The sequence below is a fragment of the Gallus gallus genome, chromosome Z, assembly GCF_016699485.2.
Source record: "Gallus gallus isolate bGalGal1 chromosome Z, bGalGal1.mat.broiler.GRCg7b, whole genome shotgun sequence".
NCBI classification, from domain to species: domain Eukaryota; kingdom Metazoa; phylum Chordata; class Aves; order Galliformes; family Phasianidae; genus Gallus; species Gallus gallus.
This window is the reverse complement of record NC_052572.1, coordinates 16171945-16189290: the sequence shown is the minus strand read 5'-3', so window position 1 is coordinate 16189290 and position 17346 is coordinate 16171945. Positions and strand designations below refer to the sequence as shown.

The 17346-nt window shown below is 39.1% G+C and overlaps 1 long non-coding RNA gene across 2 annotated transcripts in view; it reads left to right on the top strand.

The window, feature by feature from the left end:
* The window catches only part of LOC101748659, a 42971-nt gene extending 26066 nt beyond the window's left edge, over positions 1-16905 (top strand). Inside the window, exons 5-7 of one of the 2 annotated variants that reach the window (XR_005842822.1) lie at positions 2779-2942; positions 13517-13650; positions 14882-16905. This is a non-coding gene — a long non-coding RNA (uncharacterized LOC101748659). Of the gene's footprint in view, positions 1-2778; positions 2943-13516; positions 13846-14881 lie in introns of those variants that run through there. The other variant, XR_005842821.1, reaches the window with a different exon arrangement.
* Positions 16906-17346: the final 441 nt, after the last annotated feature.

Here is a 17346-nt window from a genome sequence, read left to right as displayed (position 1 = left end):
CATCACTCCACAGAAGGACACAGTATTGATTATGTCATAAACAATCTATTCTTGGTAAATATATTCAGGCTGTCTCAAATCACCTCCTCACCTTGCATGTACCTTGACGTATCTTCCATGAGTATCTGCTCCATGATCTTCCCAGGCACAGAGCTGAGGCTCACCAGCCTGTAGTTCTCTGGGTCTTCCTTTCTCCCTTTGTTGAAAATGGGAATGATGCTTCCCTATTTTCCAGTCAACAAGGACTTTACCTACTAGTCACAATTTTTCAAATATTTTGGAGAATGGTTTGGCAATTCCATCAGCCTGTTCCTTCAGGATTCTGGGATGCTGTCCATCTGTATAAACTTGTACACGTTTAGTTTCGTGAGGAAATCTTGGACTTGCTCTTCTCTTACAGTGGGAGTGGTCTTGCCAAACTTCTTCCTAGAGGTTCAGGGATGTGATAGATCTGGGAAGACTCAGGGAAAGAATTTGCTGAGTACCTCATCATTCTCTGTGTCTGTTGTTGACAGTTCTTTCTTCTCATTTATCAGAGTGGGCATTCTCTCCTTTGCCTCTATCCTCTGGCCAGCGTACAGTCTCTTCTTATTTTTCACAACTCTTGCCAAATTCAGTTCCATCTGTGCCTTGGTTTTCCTGATCCCATCTCTGCGTGTCTGGATGGAACGTTTCACTCAGTTTGACCCACAGATCCTTGGTAATTCCTTTATCGATTAGCATAAGACCCTTTCACCTGCCTTGCTCTTACTATGCCCATCATCCAAGAATGTCTCCTTATTAGTCTGGAAGCCTTGTGGCATAAGGAGAAATACAAACAGAGTTTCTTTCACCCAAACAAGATATCAAGGCTTCATTCCAGACTAAAAAATGCACAAAATAATATTGATAATATCCTCTATTGCATACTAATGTAACCAAAGCGTGGTTGAAACACAAGCAATTATATAGTTAGTGAAAAACAAAATTTACTGATGGATGTAGGAAGAATCAGAAAGTTTTCATTTTGCCACTTTGTGACAGCTTTATTTCTCTACCTCCCCACTCGGTCTGACTTTCTGTTGACATTGGTGCTGCTTATCTTTACCAGCCTCCCACACATATTGATTACCTCTCAAGATGATGCCCTCTGTTCTCCCTTGACTTGCTGCTTTATCTAGATCTGTAACACTTGTACATTTTTAGTTACTTTTGTTTGTACACATGGGCCAAATTTATCCTTGGTTTACTGCCAAAGAATTACATCAGGTATAAATTTGTCTCTCTCAATCTGCCTTACTGCTTCTGAATTCAAGTTTCCAAACACAGTTGAGGACTGGCTCCTAATGATAAAAAGAGTATTTACAGCGTACCGTTTGACCCTGCACACAGAAAGAAAAAACAGGACCTGTATAAAAAATACAGCTTCCTCATAAGCACAAGCATATTATTTTATGTCTTTCTCAAATCCCTTATTTTTGCCTTCAGCTCTACATTTTATTCAGCTGACAGGCAAAAGAGCATTAACAGACTCTCAGGCCTACAAACCTATTTCTGTATAGCTTGCTAAAAAATTATGTTATGCCTATAGTTATCTGTACATATATGTTAAAACTATATATAAAAGTAGAATAAAACTTGTGAGAATCTTTCTATTTGGATTCTTTGAAATTTTGTTGTGTCCATCCTACGCCACAGTCAATCCTTACATGTATGTAATCCAATTTGCAAATGAAAAACCCATATTTTTTATTATTGTTCCATACTTTTATTTCCTTTTATTTATTGTAATTATTAGAATCCAAATGATAATCCATTTCTTAAAAGTAAAATTATCAAAGATTTAAAATAAGTTCACTTATGATTTTTTTTTAGGAAAAATAAAGGGTGAACACAACAGAAACATATTTCTTATTTTTTAAATATCTTAATCTTTTCTTCAGTAAGTATATTTCATTACAACTACATACCACTTTTTTTCACATTGAAGATTTCCTCTTGCCCTCTCCTGTTGTAAAGTCTTTCATTTCTCTGTGATGTGCATCTACTTAGTTTTTCTCCTATCACATTTCTTTCACAAACATGAAATTTATGAGTTGTAGCAAATCAGTTTAAAGCAGGCTAAACAATTCTTTATACAGTAGCCTACAAATTTCTTGAGCTTCATCCAGCAGGATGTTTTTCTTTATGAGCATGATACTCCAAGATCTTTTCTGTTTGCATGAAGTACCTCTCCTTTAGGGTATCTACTCACAGCTATAGCATGTTACTGTAGTTTCAGGAAGCCCAGACACAGGCTTCCTGTCTAGACCAACTTTGCAGTATTAGTCTGAGAGAAACCTGAAATTGTTTTGTTTGAGGCTGATCATCTGACAGCATCTGGAAGCATTAGAGATGCATGGGGACAAATGAGAGCCAAACATGGACTGCCACAACAATGAGGACATGGATTGTTTGGATACGTTCTGAGCAATTGTTCTCAAACTGCCTTCAGCTCCATACTAATGATCTTCTCAAGGCCTCAGCCCTTGTGAATGTAGGAATTCTTTGAATTCTACAAAGTTTCACATCGGACAAATCCAAGGATTGTCACTGCCTAATTCTGCCTGCTTACACAAATATATATCACTCTAGTGACAATTTCTTTCATAGCTGATAAAGCTGTGCTCCTTATTCTTTGCCCACAGATTCCTGCAGTTAAGCTACCAGGCACATAGCTTTTGTTGTGTATAATTACAGTACTGTGTGCATACCTCTAAAACTGATTTGAAGCTTTCTTTGTGACCCCATGATCTTAAGCTGTCTGTATGCCACGAAGACCCTCAGTGAGAGTTTGAGGAGGAGGATGTCCCTGGGGGACTGCCACAGCAGCTGAGAACTTTGTCATGTTCCAGCGACACTTTAGCAGTGCCCTGCTTCTCCTGGGATCGATACGGAAACCTCTGTGACAGCTTTACACCGAGGTGAGTCTTCTGTGACTACCCAGCAAGTGTCACATCCAAGTAACACACATCTCTTGGGTCTTAATGTAGTATAAGTGATAGAATAACATTTCATTTCAAACCACAGTTCTTATTCTTCATATACAGAAAATATAATATTTCCTTTTAACAGAAGAAAAACAATTTGCTAACTCTTTCACTCTCTCAGAATGGAGAAAATGCTGTTCAATTTGAAGTCATCTGAAACACAAACACCAGTTTTCAAATGAGATATAATTAAAATGTTTTCTTATCTAGTTATGCATTCAATATTCCATAGGTTATTCCTAACCTTTTCTTATCTTTAGGTAAGACTAGCAAAAATGGACAAACTTATAGTGGAGATTTTTTTTGTGGTTGACTATCGTTCTTTTCTGTTCCTTTTTATACATGAGTTTTCCACATGTATTTAAAACAAGAAAAACAAAACCCAGTCAAACAAAAACCTTCCAAACACAACACAAGCTACTTTGTTTAAGCTTATTATATTAGAAAAGAAATTGTAAAAGTTGTTAATCACTTCACCAAAGCACTAGCAGATATGGTACATTCAATTTATTCAGTTGTTCCATGCAGTTTCTTTGTTTTTGAAAGGTAAAAACATAGAAACAGAAATGCAAACATTAGTTGGTGTTACAAATTCAGTAGGTGTTCTCTTTTATTTAGCTTGTACTGTGTAACATTTAAAACAGCTTACTAATGCCAGTATTTTTAAAATTGCGGAGCCTTTCTCCTCTCATTACTATGTTGTTTACTGTGATGCAAATCTTCTCGCTTCTTTTTTCTGAAGTAATCTGTAGAAAATTTTATATCAGTAGAGATAAGTATTACACATTTTGTTTATATGGTTACACTAAAGTTTGCATATGTTTTCAACTTCTTAAGGTAAAGTTTGAAAACCTAGTCACACGTGTGTGAAAATTTTGACTTTAATTTACATAATTCCTATTACAGTAGTTGAGAAATATTTTCTCTGACCAGCAAATTTAGCAGGCAGAAAATAGAAATCACCTTTCAGAGACACCTCTAATACTAATGTGCAATAATCTAATTAAAATTTTGTTCATTTCTGGTATGATAATCCATGACTGTTCCTTACTTTCCTTAGGAGATCTATTTTCATCATAAAACATCTCACTGGCAGATTCTTCATATTTATCTTGTATTTTCTCTTTTTAAAACATTGTTTTGTTACACCACTGTAAAACTTTGTTTTTCTGTACTGTCTGCTTTCAGTGACATTCAAGACTTTTTTATCAACAGCTGTGAGAATCTGACTTCTATGTTCTTGAAAACTCTTGATTCTCAGAGCAGTTTTGACACTAACTGTGATAAAAAAAAAATGTAGATGAGAAACAGAACTTACTGAAAGCAGAACATTCTGGTATATGTTGTAACTTATATATTCCAGATACTATTGGTACTGGTGCAGTTGTACCAGTATGAGTGGAATATATTTGATTTTCTATATTCAAATAAAGTTTAGCTGTTATTTTCCAAGAAACTGTGATTTTAATCTGTTTTTGAAGTAAATTACAATAGATATGAGGTGACTGTAATAGCAATGAGATGAGAAATAACAACATCTGCAAGCTTGAATATTTTGCAGGCTTCTTTCTTTTTATAGCAGGGACTCAGGAAGATATATATATATATACCTGATGACTACCATTTTAAAATAAAGAATCAGAGCACAGGAATGAAGAGTCTCATCATCCAAACTCATCCGTGTCTTGTCCTTGGGAAATACAGCACTACAGATATTCCTCTTATCTCTTATTTTACTGAGCTTTAAGTGGACCCATTGCAGTGAAATTGCTTAAACTGTAAGAAAGTGTGTAAAGGAAAGTGTCCTCCAATTTATGTTTCTTTGCTCATAAGCAAGGATATTTTCTTTACCACTGAAGAAAAATACCAATGTGATTAAAATTTGGTGAGCTTTGTACTACTGGCCTATTTTTCCATTATAATGGGGAATGAAATATTTGTACTACAGTAAAAGTTCATGGAAATGTAATTATTGTTAATAGAAATTTGATATGGAAAATGCAGCTCAGATACTAAGCATTTCACTGTGCTGCTGCCCTGCTTGGTATCTACTGAGGTGGATCACTATATCAGATGGGAGTGCAGTTTGCCGTTATTTTTTTGTTGTTGATTACTGTTCTCTTAACGAATGTACTATTTGCTTATGAAACCAGGTTACATTTTCAAAAGGAAACAGAAGTGACATTTAAAAAATGTATTGCCACCATAAGATTACTACTTTCAACTAGCAATTCATAATACACATAGTATGCAATTTAAATTGTAGGGACATTAAGTCTACCTCTGGGAATAAAGCAAGCCAAAGCTGATACTCTGCCCTTAACCACCCTTAAGCCTAGTGTGAACAATAGGATACAATATTCTGCATATGTTTTACAGATGTTATGTAAACTTGGGCTAAAGAGGGTGAACCTCTCGAGTGACTAGGATCTGGAGTAGTACATAATTATATTAGCTAGTCTTCCCTCACCAGAAATGCATCTTGTCTTGATACTTCTCACAGCATTCACATTCTTGCTGGTAGTTACGAGTTGAAAGTCACACCAAAGGAAGATAAATACCAGTGATACTGCAAAGGGAAGTGCTGGAGCCTGTCTTTCAAACATTCAAGTTTGTTACTCTTCTGCATAGCACAGTTTGGGAAAGTTCTTGAAATATTTGAAAGGAAAGGATTTTGTTAGTGATGTTCTTTTACGTACAAGTTTATTACTGTACAGTCCTCTTCTACAAAAGTTGAACTAATGCTTATTTTGAATAAAATACTCTGGAAGAGTACAATGGAATAGTCCACATACAGAGGAGGAATTTTCTTATAGTGCCCATGAAATGAGACACAGAGGTTAACCTCACCAACAGCTGTTATGAGTACTTTCAGTCCTGAATGCCTAAGGAGAAAAAGCCTTGGCTAGAATTCATATTCAAGCTCCTGTGATGGGAAATTTTACATTTAGAACTGATGGTACAAGAAACTGCATGAATAATCATCACTAGATACTGACTGAACACTTAAGATCTTTTAAAATCAAATTGGAAAGATTGATATAATCACGGGCCACGGTCAAAGTGAATATAAAAAGAAATCTGGCTTTGTATGTAAACTAAAACCAAACCAAGATAAAGGGATGAAGAGTTTCTCAAAAATCCTGAGATGAATTATAAGGGTTTGATTAAGATGACCTACTTTTCATATTCCACTCTAGATGTTTTTCTGGGTTAGATTCCAAAGTCTGACAATTTGAAAGTAACTTTCTTTTTAATATGAAATATTTCAGGAGACTTAAATGATGTATTTTCATGATGTTCCTTTATGTGCAAGTGTCCACACCTATTGAGTTCAGCTCATCTTCCCACTACTTTTAAATCTTATTTCCAAGTTTTCTGCAGAATTCTGGATCACTCGGAAAGCTGCAGTCTAAGTCATATTTATAGGCCCAGTACTCTGCAGAAGCAAAAGCTGTAAGATAGAAGAAGCAGAAATATGTGTGAAACAGTGGAAACCTCAGAAAATTGCAGGTTGCAGTGTGTTTGAGGAAAACATAGATACTCAGCACTGGTGAGGCTGCACCTCGAGTACTATGTCCAGTTTTGGGCCCCTCACTGTAAGAAAGACATTGAGGCCCTGGAGCATGTCCAGAGAAGGGCAACAAAGCTGGTGAGGGGTCTGGAGCACAGGCCTTATGAGGAGCGGCTGAAGGAGCTGGGATTGTTCAGCCTAGAGAAGAGGAGGCTCAGGGGAGACCTTATTGCTCTCTATAACTACCTGAAGGGAGGTTGTAGTGGGCTGGGGGTCTGCCTCTTCTCTCGTATGACTAGTGATAGGACTAGAGGGAATGGCTTCAAGCTGTGCCAGGGAAGATCCAGGCTGGACGTTAGGAAATACTACTTCTCTGAAAGGGTGGTCAGGCACTGGAATGGGCTGCCATTCCAGTGGAGGTGGTGGAGTCACCGACCCTGGAGGTGTTGAAAGAACATTTGGATTTTGTGCTGAGGGACATGGTTTAGCGACAACCATTGGTGATGGGTGAATGGTTGGACTTGGATGATCCTGTGCGTCTTTTCCAGCCTTAGTGATTCTATGATTCTATGATTCTATGAAAGTTTGAAGCCCCAACTTACATAGAAACACAGAGAGAGAGGGAAGGAAGGGAATTTTTTGACAGCTTATGATTCTCTCCACCCAAAGCGTACAGTGAAATTAAAAAGAAATCATCAGACTCTCTGTAAATATTTTAAATTGTTGATAAATATAAGCCTCCCTCTGGTAGAAGTGATATCTTCATGTTAATTCTGACAGTTGTCTTAAATATGAAATACTGGAAATAATCTGTCCACAGTGGGAAGAAAAAAAATATTATGACCCTTGAAGTTCATTGTTCCATGCTTGTACCAAAGCACTGGCAACTCCTGCTGGCAGATTGACAGCAGTGTAAACTGAGATCTACTAATTAACACAGCTGTTGAATTCTCTCAGAAATTATTTGACATCTGCCCCATCTTTTTCTACCTAAATGTGAATTACAGTAATGTCTAAAGAATTAACTGGCTGGATATTCCATGCTATTGGGCTTGGAGTAAATCAGTTACAAACCATTTTATAAGGTTACGTGTTTGTGAGGCATATCTAAGGAAATGCTACTTAGTCTAAGTGCTAAATCTCGGACAGTGTTCCAGGTGTTCTGGGCTCTTGAGTCCCACTGAATTCTTACAGTATGGCCCTAGACAAGAATAAAGGCCATGGCTGAAGCTGTTGTGGGATGGGGAGTGGATGGGAGCCTTGGGGGGCTTGGATGAGGGAAGGTTCAGTGATTCCCTCAGGACATTCATGAGTGGATAAGTTAGAACTGTCCAGAACAACATTCAGTCTCCCAGCATTTCTGTCTCCATTTAGATTGCACATTCAAAACAGTGCAACTGTTTTTCTTAATACCTTATCTGTAGAAACTTTCTCAGCAGCTGTACAGGAATTGGCAGAGTAAACATTGCTTTCCTTGCATTCCCCATGGGGGACCTGTAACAGTGAGATGCTAAACAATTTGCTGAGGCTGTGGTTTCACAAAATGGATGTCTAGTGTACCTGGCACAACATGTACCTGAAGGAGAGGATAGGTTCCTCGGGCACAAACTTGTTCTGCTGGTACACTTATCAAACCACTATCTTGACCACACAGGCAGCATTGTAACCACACTTACTGTCTCATTTTCTATCCAAAAAAAGTGCCACCTTTAGAAGAGTGTCAGAACTCCACCAAATGGCTGAGAAAATATTCATTTTGTTTTCTTGCTTGGTTTCACAGCTTCCTTCTTAGTCCAGCAAACCACTCCAGGTTTAGCTGGACAGACTTGGAGTGGTGGAGGATACAGGAATGGAAGTTTTGCATTTGCCATGAGGTTGCATGGGAAAAATGACAGAGTGGCATTTCTAATCAAATAAGAAATGAGGGGAGGTGAGTGGTTTCATAATGGAGAAGTGGTGGTCCTTTCTCCTATCTTCAGTAAGTATACAAAGGGCAAATCAATAGATCCTGCAGAATCTCTAAAGTATTCAGAAGCGGAAAACCCTGAAGACCTGTTTTTCTCCTGCTGCATGGGTAGGTGGTTTGTGGAGGAAAACAGAAAATAAGAGACAAGATCCTTATGTTAATGAAAGTTTATAGTCAAGATCTTAAATACAGAAGGTATGAAAATAAGTAAAATTTTGGTCATGGTTTTATGGTTTTTGATTATTGGTGTTCTACATCATAACATCATGTAGTGAGTGCACTGGGAGTTAAAGAATTAATGATCCAGTTCCAGGGACTGATGATATTTCTGGGTTCCTAGTTCTGAGAAGAGAACTGCGTATCCCAGGGGACTTTCTGTTTCCATTTTCTGTTCAGAGGGAAAGATAAAAACTGTTAACAGATCACAAGATCGTAGCCAGCAAGGAGATGGAAGTGATTGTCCCCCTCTACTCGGCTCTTGTGAGGACCCATCCGGAGTACTGTGTTCAGGCCTGGGGACCCCAGTACAGGAAGGATGTAGAGCTCATAGATTGGGTCCAGAGGAGGGCCACTAAGATGATCAGAGGGCTGGAGCCCTTCTAACAGCATCAAATTATGAACAATTGAGAATGTTTTGTATGTCTCAATAATAGGTCCAGTGTAAATAATTAAAAACATAAAGCTAGTGCAAAGATAGTGTAATTGTACTGTGAATAAGAAGAGTATTGCACAGCCATGGCTCTATGTCTCACTCCAATTTATAGGAGGGAGAGGAGGTTCTTTGAAATATGTATGCCTGGCGTGAGATTAAGAAACAACGGTTCAAATGTTGGTCTGATCAGTTTATTACAAATATTAATAAGGGAGAGGAAGAAAGGGGAGGATAGACACTATTATGGATTAGGGTGATGGAGAAGGGAAGGCGAGCAATAGAAAAGATAGAAAGAAGCAAGAATTGCATAAAACAGGGATAGTCACCACCAGGATCTGGCAGTAGTCCCATTGCACGACGTTCTGATGGTCCGAGGCCGAAGGGCAGGAGCAGTGAGGCCGGTCTTGGGCAACGAGAGGGTGCAGGTACCAGGTGGGTCCAGGAAGAAGCCGCAGAGTAAGCCCGGGAGGAAGCAGCAGGTCTCAGGTAGCAGTCCCAGGGAAGTCTGCCAGCATACGGTCCATAGTGAGTGATCTGATGACAGAAACCCTCTAGTCCGTCATGGTGAGGGATCTGATGGCAGAAACCTCGAGTCCATTGTGGTGAGGGATCTGATGGCAGAAAAACCCTCTCCTCATAGCTGTTGGACCCTCTTTTATCTTCCTTTTTTTCCTGCATACGTGACATCCCTGGGTGCTTGAGCAAGAGTCATGTGCATACCTCCTGAGATGGCCATCTTCCTCTAGATGAGTCCGCTTCAAAGTCCGTTTCCTGGCCATTATCAACAGCTTATCCCTCTCTTGTTGCCCCTGGCCTTGTCCATCTGTGCTCCTTAAAGGATTTCACAACCCTTTGCCAGGACCTGTCCATCATTGTCCTCCAGACAGAAGATTTCTCTACCTTTGCCCAGGACTTGCCTGGACTTGTTCCTCAGCAAACTTTGAGTCAATCATATAAAAGAATAATCTCTTACACTCTACCAGATGGATGCTGTCTTCTTGCCTCCCCTGCTGATTCTCTAGCAGAAGCATGGAGATGAAATGCACTCACAAAGCTACGTAAGCCTAAAAATCAGGAAGAGAATAGGGAGAAGGTCAAAAGCAGTTGGATTAAACGTTTCTTTTTTATTTTCTTTTTTTTTCCCCCCAGAATTCAGATATTCATGACAGAGACAAAAAGAACAAGGAGGGAGGAAGGTAGTCCAGTAGTTGCACACATCTTTAGCACTTCTGGCTCACCAGGGATGTCCCAGCGGACTGGAGACTGGCAAATGTGATACCCATCTTCAAAAAGGGCCAGAAAGATAATCCTGGTAGCTACAGACCAATCAGTCTCACCTCGGTGCCCGGGAAGGTTGTGGAACAGATAATCTTGGGAGCCATCATGGACCAGTTGAAGGTCAACCAGGGCATCAGGCCCAGTCAGCATAGGCTTACAAATAGTAGATCCTGTCAGACAAACCTGATTTCATTCTATGGCAAGGTGACTGGCTTAGTGGATGAGGACAAGGCCGCTGATGTGGTCTGCCTGGATTTTGGTGAGGCCTTTGACACTGTCCTCCACAATATTCTCATGGAGAAGCTGGCTGCCCATGGTTTGGTTTGGATGGGCATACGCTCCTCTGGGTGAAACACTGGCTGGATGGCCAGGCCCAAAGAGTTGTGGTCACTGGAGTTAAATCCAGTTGGTGGCCGGTCACAAACGTTGTCCCCCAGGGCTCTGTACTGGGGTCGCTTCTATTTAGCATCTTTATTAACGATCTTGATGAGGGGATTGAGTGCACCCTCAGTAAGTTTGCAGACAACACCAAGCGGGGAGGGAGTGTTGATCTGCCAGAGGGGAGAAGGGCACTACAGAGGGACCTGGACAGTCTCAGTTCCAGGGCCAAGTGTCAGGTCCTGCATTTTGGTCACAGCAACCCCAGGAACCCTACAGGCTTGGGGAGGAGTGGCTGGAAAACTGCCTGAAGAAGAGGGACCTTGATGGGCAGTTGGCTGAATATGAGCCAGCAGTGTGCCCAAGTGGCCAAGAAGGCCGATGGCATCCTGGCTTGTATCAGAAGTGGTATGGTGAGCAGGACTAGGGAAGTCATCCTGCTCCTGTACTCGGCGTTGGTGAGGCCTCACCTCGAGTACAGCGTTCAGTTTTGGGCACCTCAGTACAGAAAGGACATTGAGAAAGGACACTGGACCTGGAGCAGGTCCAAAGAAGGGCAACAAGGCTTGTGAAGGGCTTGGAGAATATGCCCTATGAGGGGAGACTGAAGGAACTGGGACTGTTCAGTCTGGGCAAAAGGAGGCTGAGGGGAGACGTTATTGCTCTCTTCCAATATCTGAAAGGTGCTTACAGCGAGAGGCGGGGTTGATCTCTTCTCACTGGTGACAGGTGACAAGACGAGGGGAAACGGCCTCAAGTTGCGCTAAGGTAAGTTTAGGTTGAATATCAGGAAACACTTCTTTTCAGAAAGGGTGGTTAAGCATTGGAATAGGCTCCCCAGGTAGGTGTTTAAAAACCATTTGGATGCGGTGCTTAAGGACATGGTTTAGTGGAGGGTTATTAGAGTTAGGGTAGTATGGTTAGGTTGTGGTTAGACTTGATGATCTTTAAGGTCTTTTCCAACCTGAGTGATTCTATGATTCTATGATCCATACTCCAGGCTTTGTCAGATATGAGCATCCACAGTACTTTGTTCATCCCCTATTTAGATATCATCCAATTTGACCAAATCATAAAACAATATTTTTTGGTGTGAATAAGAATTGCTTAAGCTGTGAAGCAAAATTTTTGACAGAAAGCTGGCAGTTTTGTGAGACAGTCTGAGATGGCAGAGCCTGCAATTCATCCTTGGAGAGTTACACAATTGGGGAAGGAATGTCAAGACAAACAGCATCTTCAAGCTGACAAAATTCCTTAGACTTTAAAACTTACCCGGAGCCTGCAGCTTCATTCTTAACACAGGTACAATATTCAGGCTGTTACTGGTGTTTGCAAAAGGGCCACAACCTATTTGTTTCTTCAAAACCTCTCATTTCCCCGTATTTGTCTTCACTAATGTGAGGTAAATGTGGCATGGTGAAAGCACAGAGAACCTATAAAACATACTTCCTTTTCAGCTTGCACATTTGTACGCTATAGAGAATTTAGGTGTTATCACCCACTCACTGGAGTCACATGTGAATGCACAGCAGAGATTTGTCATTTGGTTGACCATTAACTGCAAAACCTTATGAACCTGGACACCAAAATTTGTGGCTTTTACAACTTAGTCGTCATCCACCTTGAAGGAAATGAGAGGACCTATAAATCACTTCAATTAATCACACCCCTCCCCCTAAAAAATGTAGTTGAAGTACTCCAGAAATAAAGCCATATGGCACAATCATGTCAGATCTGTTTATATAAGCTGTTCCTAGAAACAGCAGTACTGTAATACCAGATTTCCATATACTGAATCAATATTTGAATGTTTGAGACCAGATGTTTTATAAGATGCCATTAAGTGCACAGAACACATTAACAGGTTCAAAACAGGCTGTGGAAGGTTGCTCAGATCCTGTATGTCCACTTGCATTCCTCAGTCTCACAGCACCGACATACACACTTTGAACCATTTTGGTTGGGTTCAGCAGACCTAAACAGATTGTGACTACCATGCCTTTTTTTTCTTGAAGAGTTTTATACATTTAGGACCAGCAATAACAAACTAATGAACTGCTTGTTTATTTGAACTACAGCTCCTGGTCAGTGTGCTTGTTGGATTACATAATCTTTGAGAGGTCTCATTTTTGCATTGCATTGTTTCTAGGCTGCAATGCAATGGCTTTAGCTGTACATTAATGAACATCTGCATGGTTGGTGACATTTCTCTGTCATTCTGCTTAAGGCTGAAAAGCATAGTATATACCGTCTGGAATACAGTTTCTGCAAGCACAGAAGAAGGTATAAATTTTACCATATTTTTTATCAGGTTGGTGTTTAGCTTATTTGGCAAGAATATATCAGATGTGGTGTTAAAATTATTCTGTGTGTTGTAACTCCATTATGTCACATTGTATATGAAAATACGTATTTTTGCATCCATCAGCATTTTAAATCTCTATCTAAAAACTGAATGATTTACAGTCTACTGAGAATTATATATCTTCCTAAATTGTAGTGTTTTGTATGAATAAAATCCAAGTTACGTATATCCCTTCCACATGCAAAAGGATGAATTCATTGCGAGAGAACATATGTTAACTCTTCGAATATTTTTCTGAGACAAAAGCAAACAGTGTGTATCGGGAACTCTTTGAAACCTTTATACTGGTGGGATGACAAATTACATAAGTATACCTTTCTGTGTTTTTTCTTTTTTTTTTTTTTTTTTTTTTCAGATTCTCCACTGCCTTCCCTCAAGATAGCTGATGCCTGCTGCCTCAAGATGAATATCACTGTTTCTTGCTATTCAAGTGCTTCCAATGCACTTTGATAATGCACTCTGCTTCCAATATCTTTGATAATAAACAATGTAAGTTTTGTGTACTATTAACCATATTTTATAACCTGTAAATAATTTAAAATAAATTATCACTATGCTTGCAATAGCTTTTCTATGCAAACAGGCATTGGTTTAGAAGACAGTTTGTAGAGATCACAATACGGACTTGACTGGACAGCTACTCTTGTTTTGTTTTTGGTGTTTGAATAAATAATTTGAAATGTGGATGCAAAATCTGAAAATGAAAACTGTTCATTATTCATGACGAGGAGTTGGCTGATTTTCTTTAGGCTTTAGCTGTAATTTGTGTATATTATGTCATTTACCCATCACAACATCCTGGGGGAACTGGGTCTGATTACTCTTGTGGCAAGGAGGCTGAGTGGAAACATCATAACTCTCTGCAAATACTAATTATCCTGCAATCAGAAAATTGTAAAATGTCCAAAGTGGTTAGGGACCCACCAAGATCACTGAGTCCAACTCCCAGCTCCACACAGGACCATCCAAAATTCAAACTATATGTCTGAGAGAATTGTTCAAACATTGTTTGAACTCTGGAAGCTTAGGGCTGTGATCAATGCCCTGGACATCCAGTTCCAGGGTCTGACCACCCTCTGGTGCAGAACCTTTCCCTAACTCCCACCTGACCCTTCCCACACAGTCCTATGCTATTCCCTTCAGCCCTATTGCTACCAGCAGAGAGCAGAGCTCAGCGCTGCCCTATGCTCCCCGCAGCCTTCTCTGCTCTGGGCTGAGCAAAGTCCGAGCTTCAGGTGCTCCTCACACACCTTGCCCTCCAGACCCTTCCCCAACTCTGTGATCCTCATTTGGAGTTTTATATCCTTCTTATGTTGTGGTGCCCAAAACTGCACACACTACCTGAGGTGAGACTGCCTAAAAGAAGTTTGCAGTGGGGTGGGTGGGGTGGGTCTTTTCCAACCTTAGCAATTCTATGATTCTATGATTCTATGGTGTCATCTCTTTTCTCAGTTGCCTAGTGATATAATGTTAGCAAATGGCCTCAGTTTGTGCAAGGAGCATTTAAAAGATGCATGGATATGGCAGGGGCATGTTGTAGTGGTGGACTTGGTAGTACTAGGTGATAGCTGAACTTGATGATTTTATAAGTTTTTTTCCAATTTAAATGAATATTAGAACACTTTTCCTGTAAATTTATCATGATAATAAAATATTTTTATTATTTTATACCATATTATAAACTGCTTGTGAAATCACTTACTATTTATTTCCTTTACAGATCTTTTAGGAGTGCTGCTGAAGCAATGAATCAAAGTAAAATTTAATGCTCTTGGGTGCATTTGGCATTCAGATGTCACAACAATATAGCTGTGAAAGTATTAGAATAAAACAAAATATGTGGACAGAAAAATTTCCTTCTTTCAGTGGATGAATTTGTACAAGAATTATGTCTAGTCACTTTGTTTTTAATAGGTTTTAAAGTTTAAATGTTCAGATTTTACATTTTTGGAAAAAAAAATTACACTGCTAACATAACTTATAAAACACTATTGCTTAGAGAAAACCATTTCAGTTTCAGGTAGACTTTATTATTCAATCCACAGTGAAGAAACCATGTTTTGTATGTTTTACTAAATTTCATTGCAGATCCTTGACAGAAATTCTGCTGTTATCTTGATACCAGTAATATTTTAGGGAGTTGTTTTTTTTTTTTTCCAAACATGAGTAGAAATGAGACCTTTTATTGGCTAAGTATCAGTTATATTATAGTATGTTATGTGTGTAACAGTGTGATTATTATGGCTATTAGAAGAAAATTTTCAAGAAAAACTGAAAAATTAGAAGAACATTTTCAGCTTGGAAACTGCAGAATAAGTTACAAAATGAACTATTTTATTTGTTGGTATTTTACAATAATAAATGAAATACAAATATTCTAAGTTTTTTTATAATGAAAATAAGGTATTTAATTTTATTTTAGACTCTACCATGTAGAATAGCAAATGTAATATATTTTAACTATGTTCTCATTCTCTTCGAAGGCCAAGAATTCAAAATTAAATTAAGAAGAAAGCACCAAGAACTCTTCTTTTAAAAAACTAAAGGCTTGGAAGGGGTGACCCAGAAAGACCCTTTCTTTTAATAAGGAAATAGGATATTGTCACAGAGTTATCTAGATCAATCTGTATCCGTGATGGGGCAGCAGGCCTGCAGGCCCACTGGCCCAAAAAAGGGGAAGGGGAAAAGAGGGAGAGCAGGGAGATGGGAGGTGAGCTTAAAGACAGAACAGCAGCAGTGATCTGAGGAGGAAAGTTAATTTTTACTAAACATGATATTTCAATACAAGATAACACAATAGAATACAATATAATTGGAATTGAGCCTAAAAAGTCAAATAAATGAGATAGGGAGCGTCCGAAACCAAAAGCCTTACTTTCAATTGAAGGCAAAACAGCTGGGGAGCACATCCACACTGCCAGGCAATGAGAGAGAGAGTCCCGTCACTTGTGAGTCTTATCTTCCCATCTGAATGCAAAATCCTTTGGGGTATGTAGTTCTTCTTCTCTTCTGAGAACCAGGTATCCGGAAGTCAGTCCATGGAACTGGAGTATTAGCTCTTTAATTCCAGGAGCTTTACATGATGTTATGACGTGAAATACTGATAAAAAAGTCATAAAACCATGACAGATACAAGAGCCTGGACCAGATCCTAAGTAAAGGATTGCTTAAAAAAATGAGAGATTAAATGTATGTTTTGATCACAATAAAATGCTTCAATATTTTCTAATTTATTTTCAAATTTAAACACACACATAGAAATCTTTTTTTTTTTTTCTGTGGAATATTTGGTAACCTATGGTCCCAAGTAGCTTTAAAAACAATGTTTAAAGATGAGAATTACTTATGATGCAGAAACTCAAACATACATATGCAAATATTTACTAAATATACAAATTTACTGTATATTTCACTGAACCATAGGATAATAAAATGGTTTGAGTTGGAAGAGACCTTTAAGATCATCTAGTTCCAACCCCCTGCTACAAGCAGGGCCACCTTCCACTCAACCAGACTGCTCAAAGCCCCCTCCAGTCCGGCCTTGAATGTCGCCAGGGAGGGGGCATCTACAACCTCACTGGTCAACCCATTCCAATGTCTCACCACCCTCACAGTAAATAATTTCTTCCTGATATCAAGTATAAATCAACCCTCTTCCAGTTTTAAACCATTTTCCTTCATCCTGTCACTATCTGCTCTTATTAAAAGTCCCTCTGCAGCTCTCCTGTAGGCCTCCTTCAGGTACCTGAAGGCTGTTATAAGGTCCTCCTGGAGCTTTCTCTTCTCCAGTCTGAAGAGCCCCAGCTCCCTCAGCCTGTTCCTGCATAAAGAAAATATATATATATATAGTAATTATAAGATATTTTAAATTTTAACAAATTCTTATTATATGGGCACTGGAAACGAGTCATTGTCTTCATCAGTAAATTTCTCCTAGTCTAGTATTATTATAATCAAAATGATACATTTAGTTGAGAAGTTGAGACTGTTAATGTGGTATGTTGTGAACCTAAGTAAATATCAACATTTAACTAAAAAACATTGAATATCAGCCCTGTTGGTCTTTTTTGACTTTCTTCACTTACAATTAAGTCATTCTTTCATGAATATTGGGTGCTGATAGAGCCAGGTCTGCCCTGCAGCCTGAGCCCCAGTTGGCCACATGTTGGCTGTGGAGCTTTATCT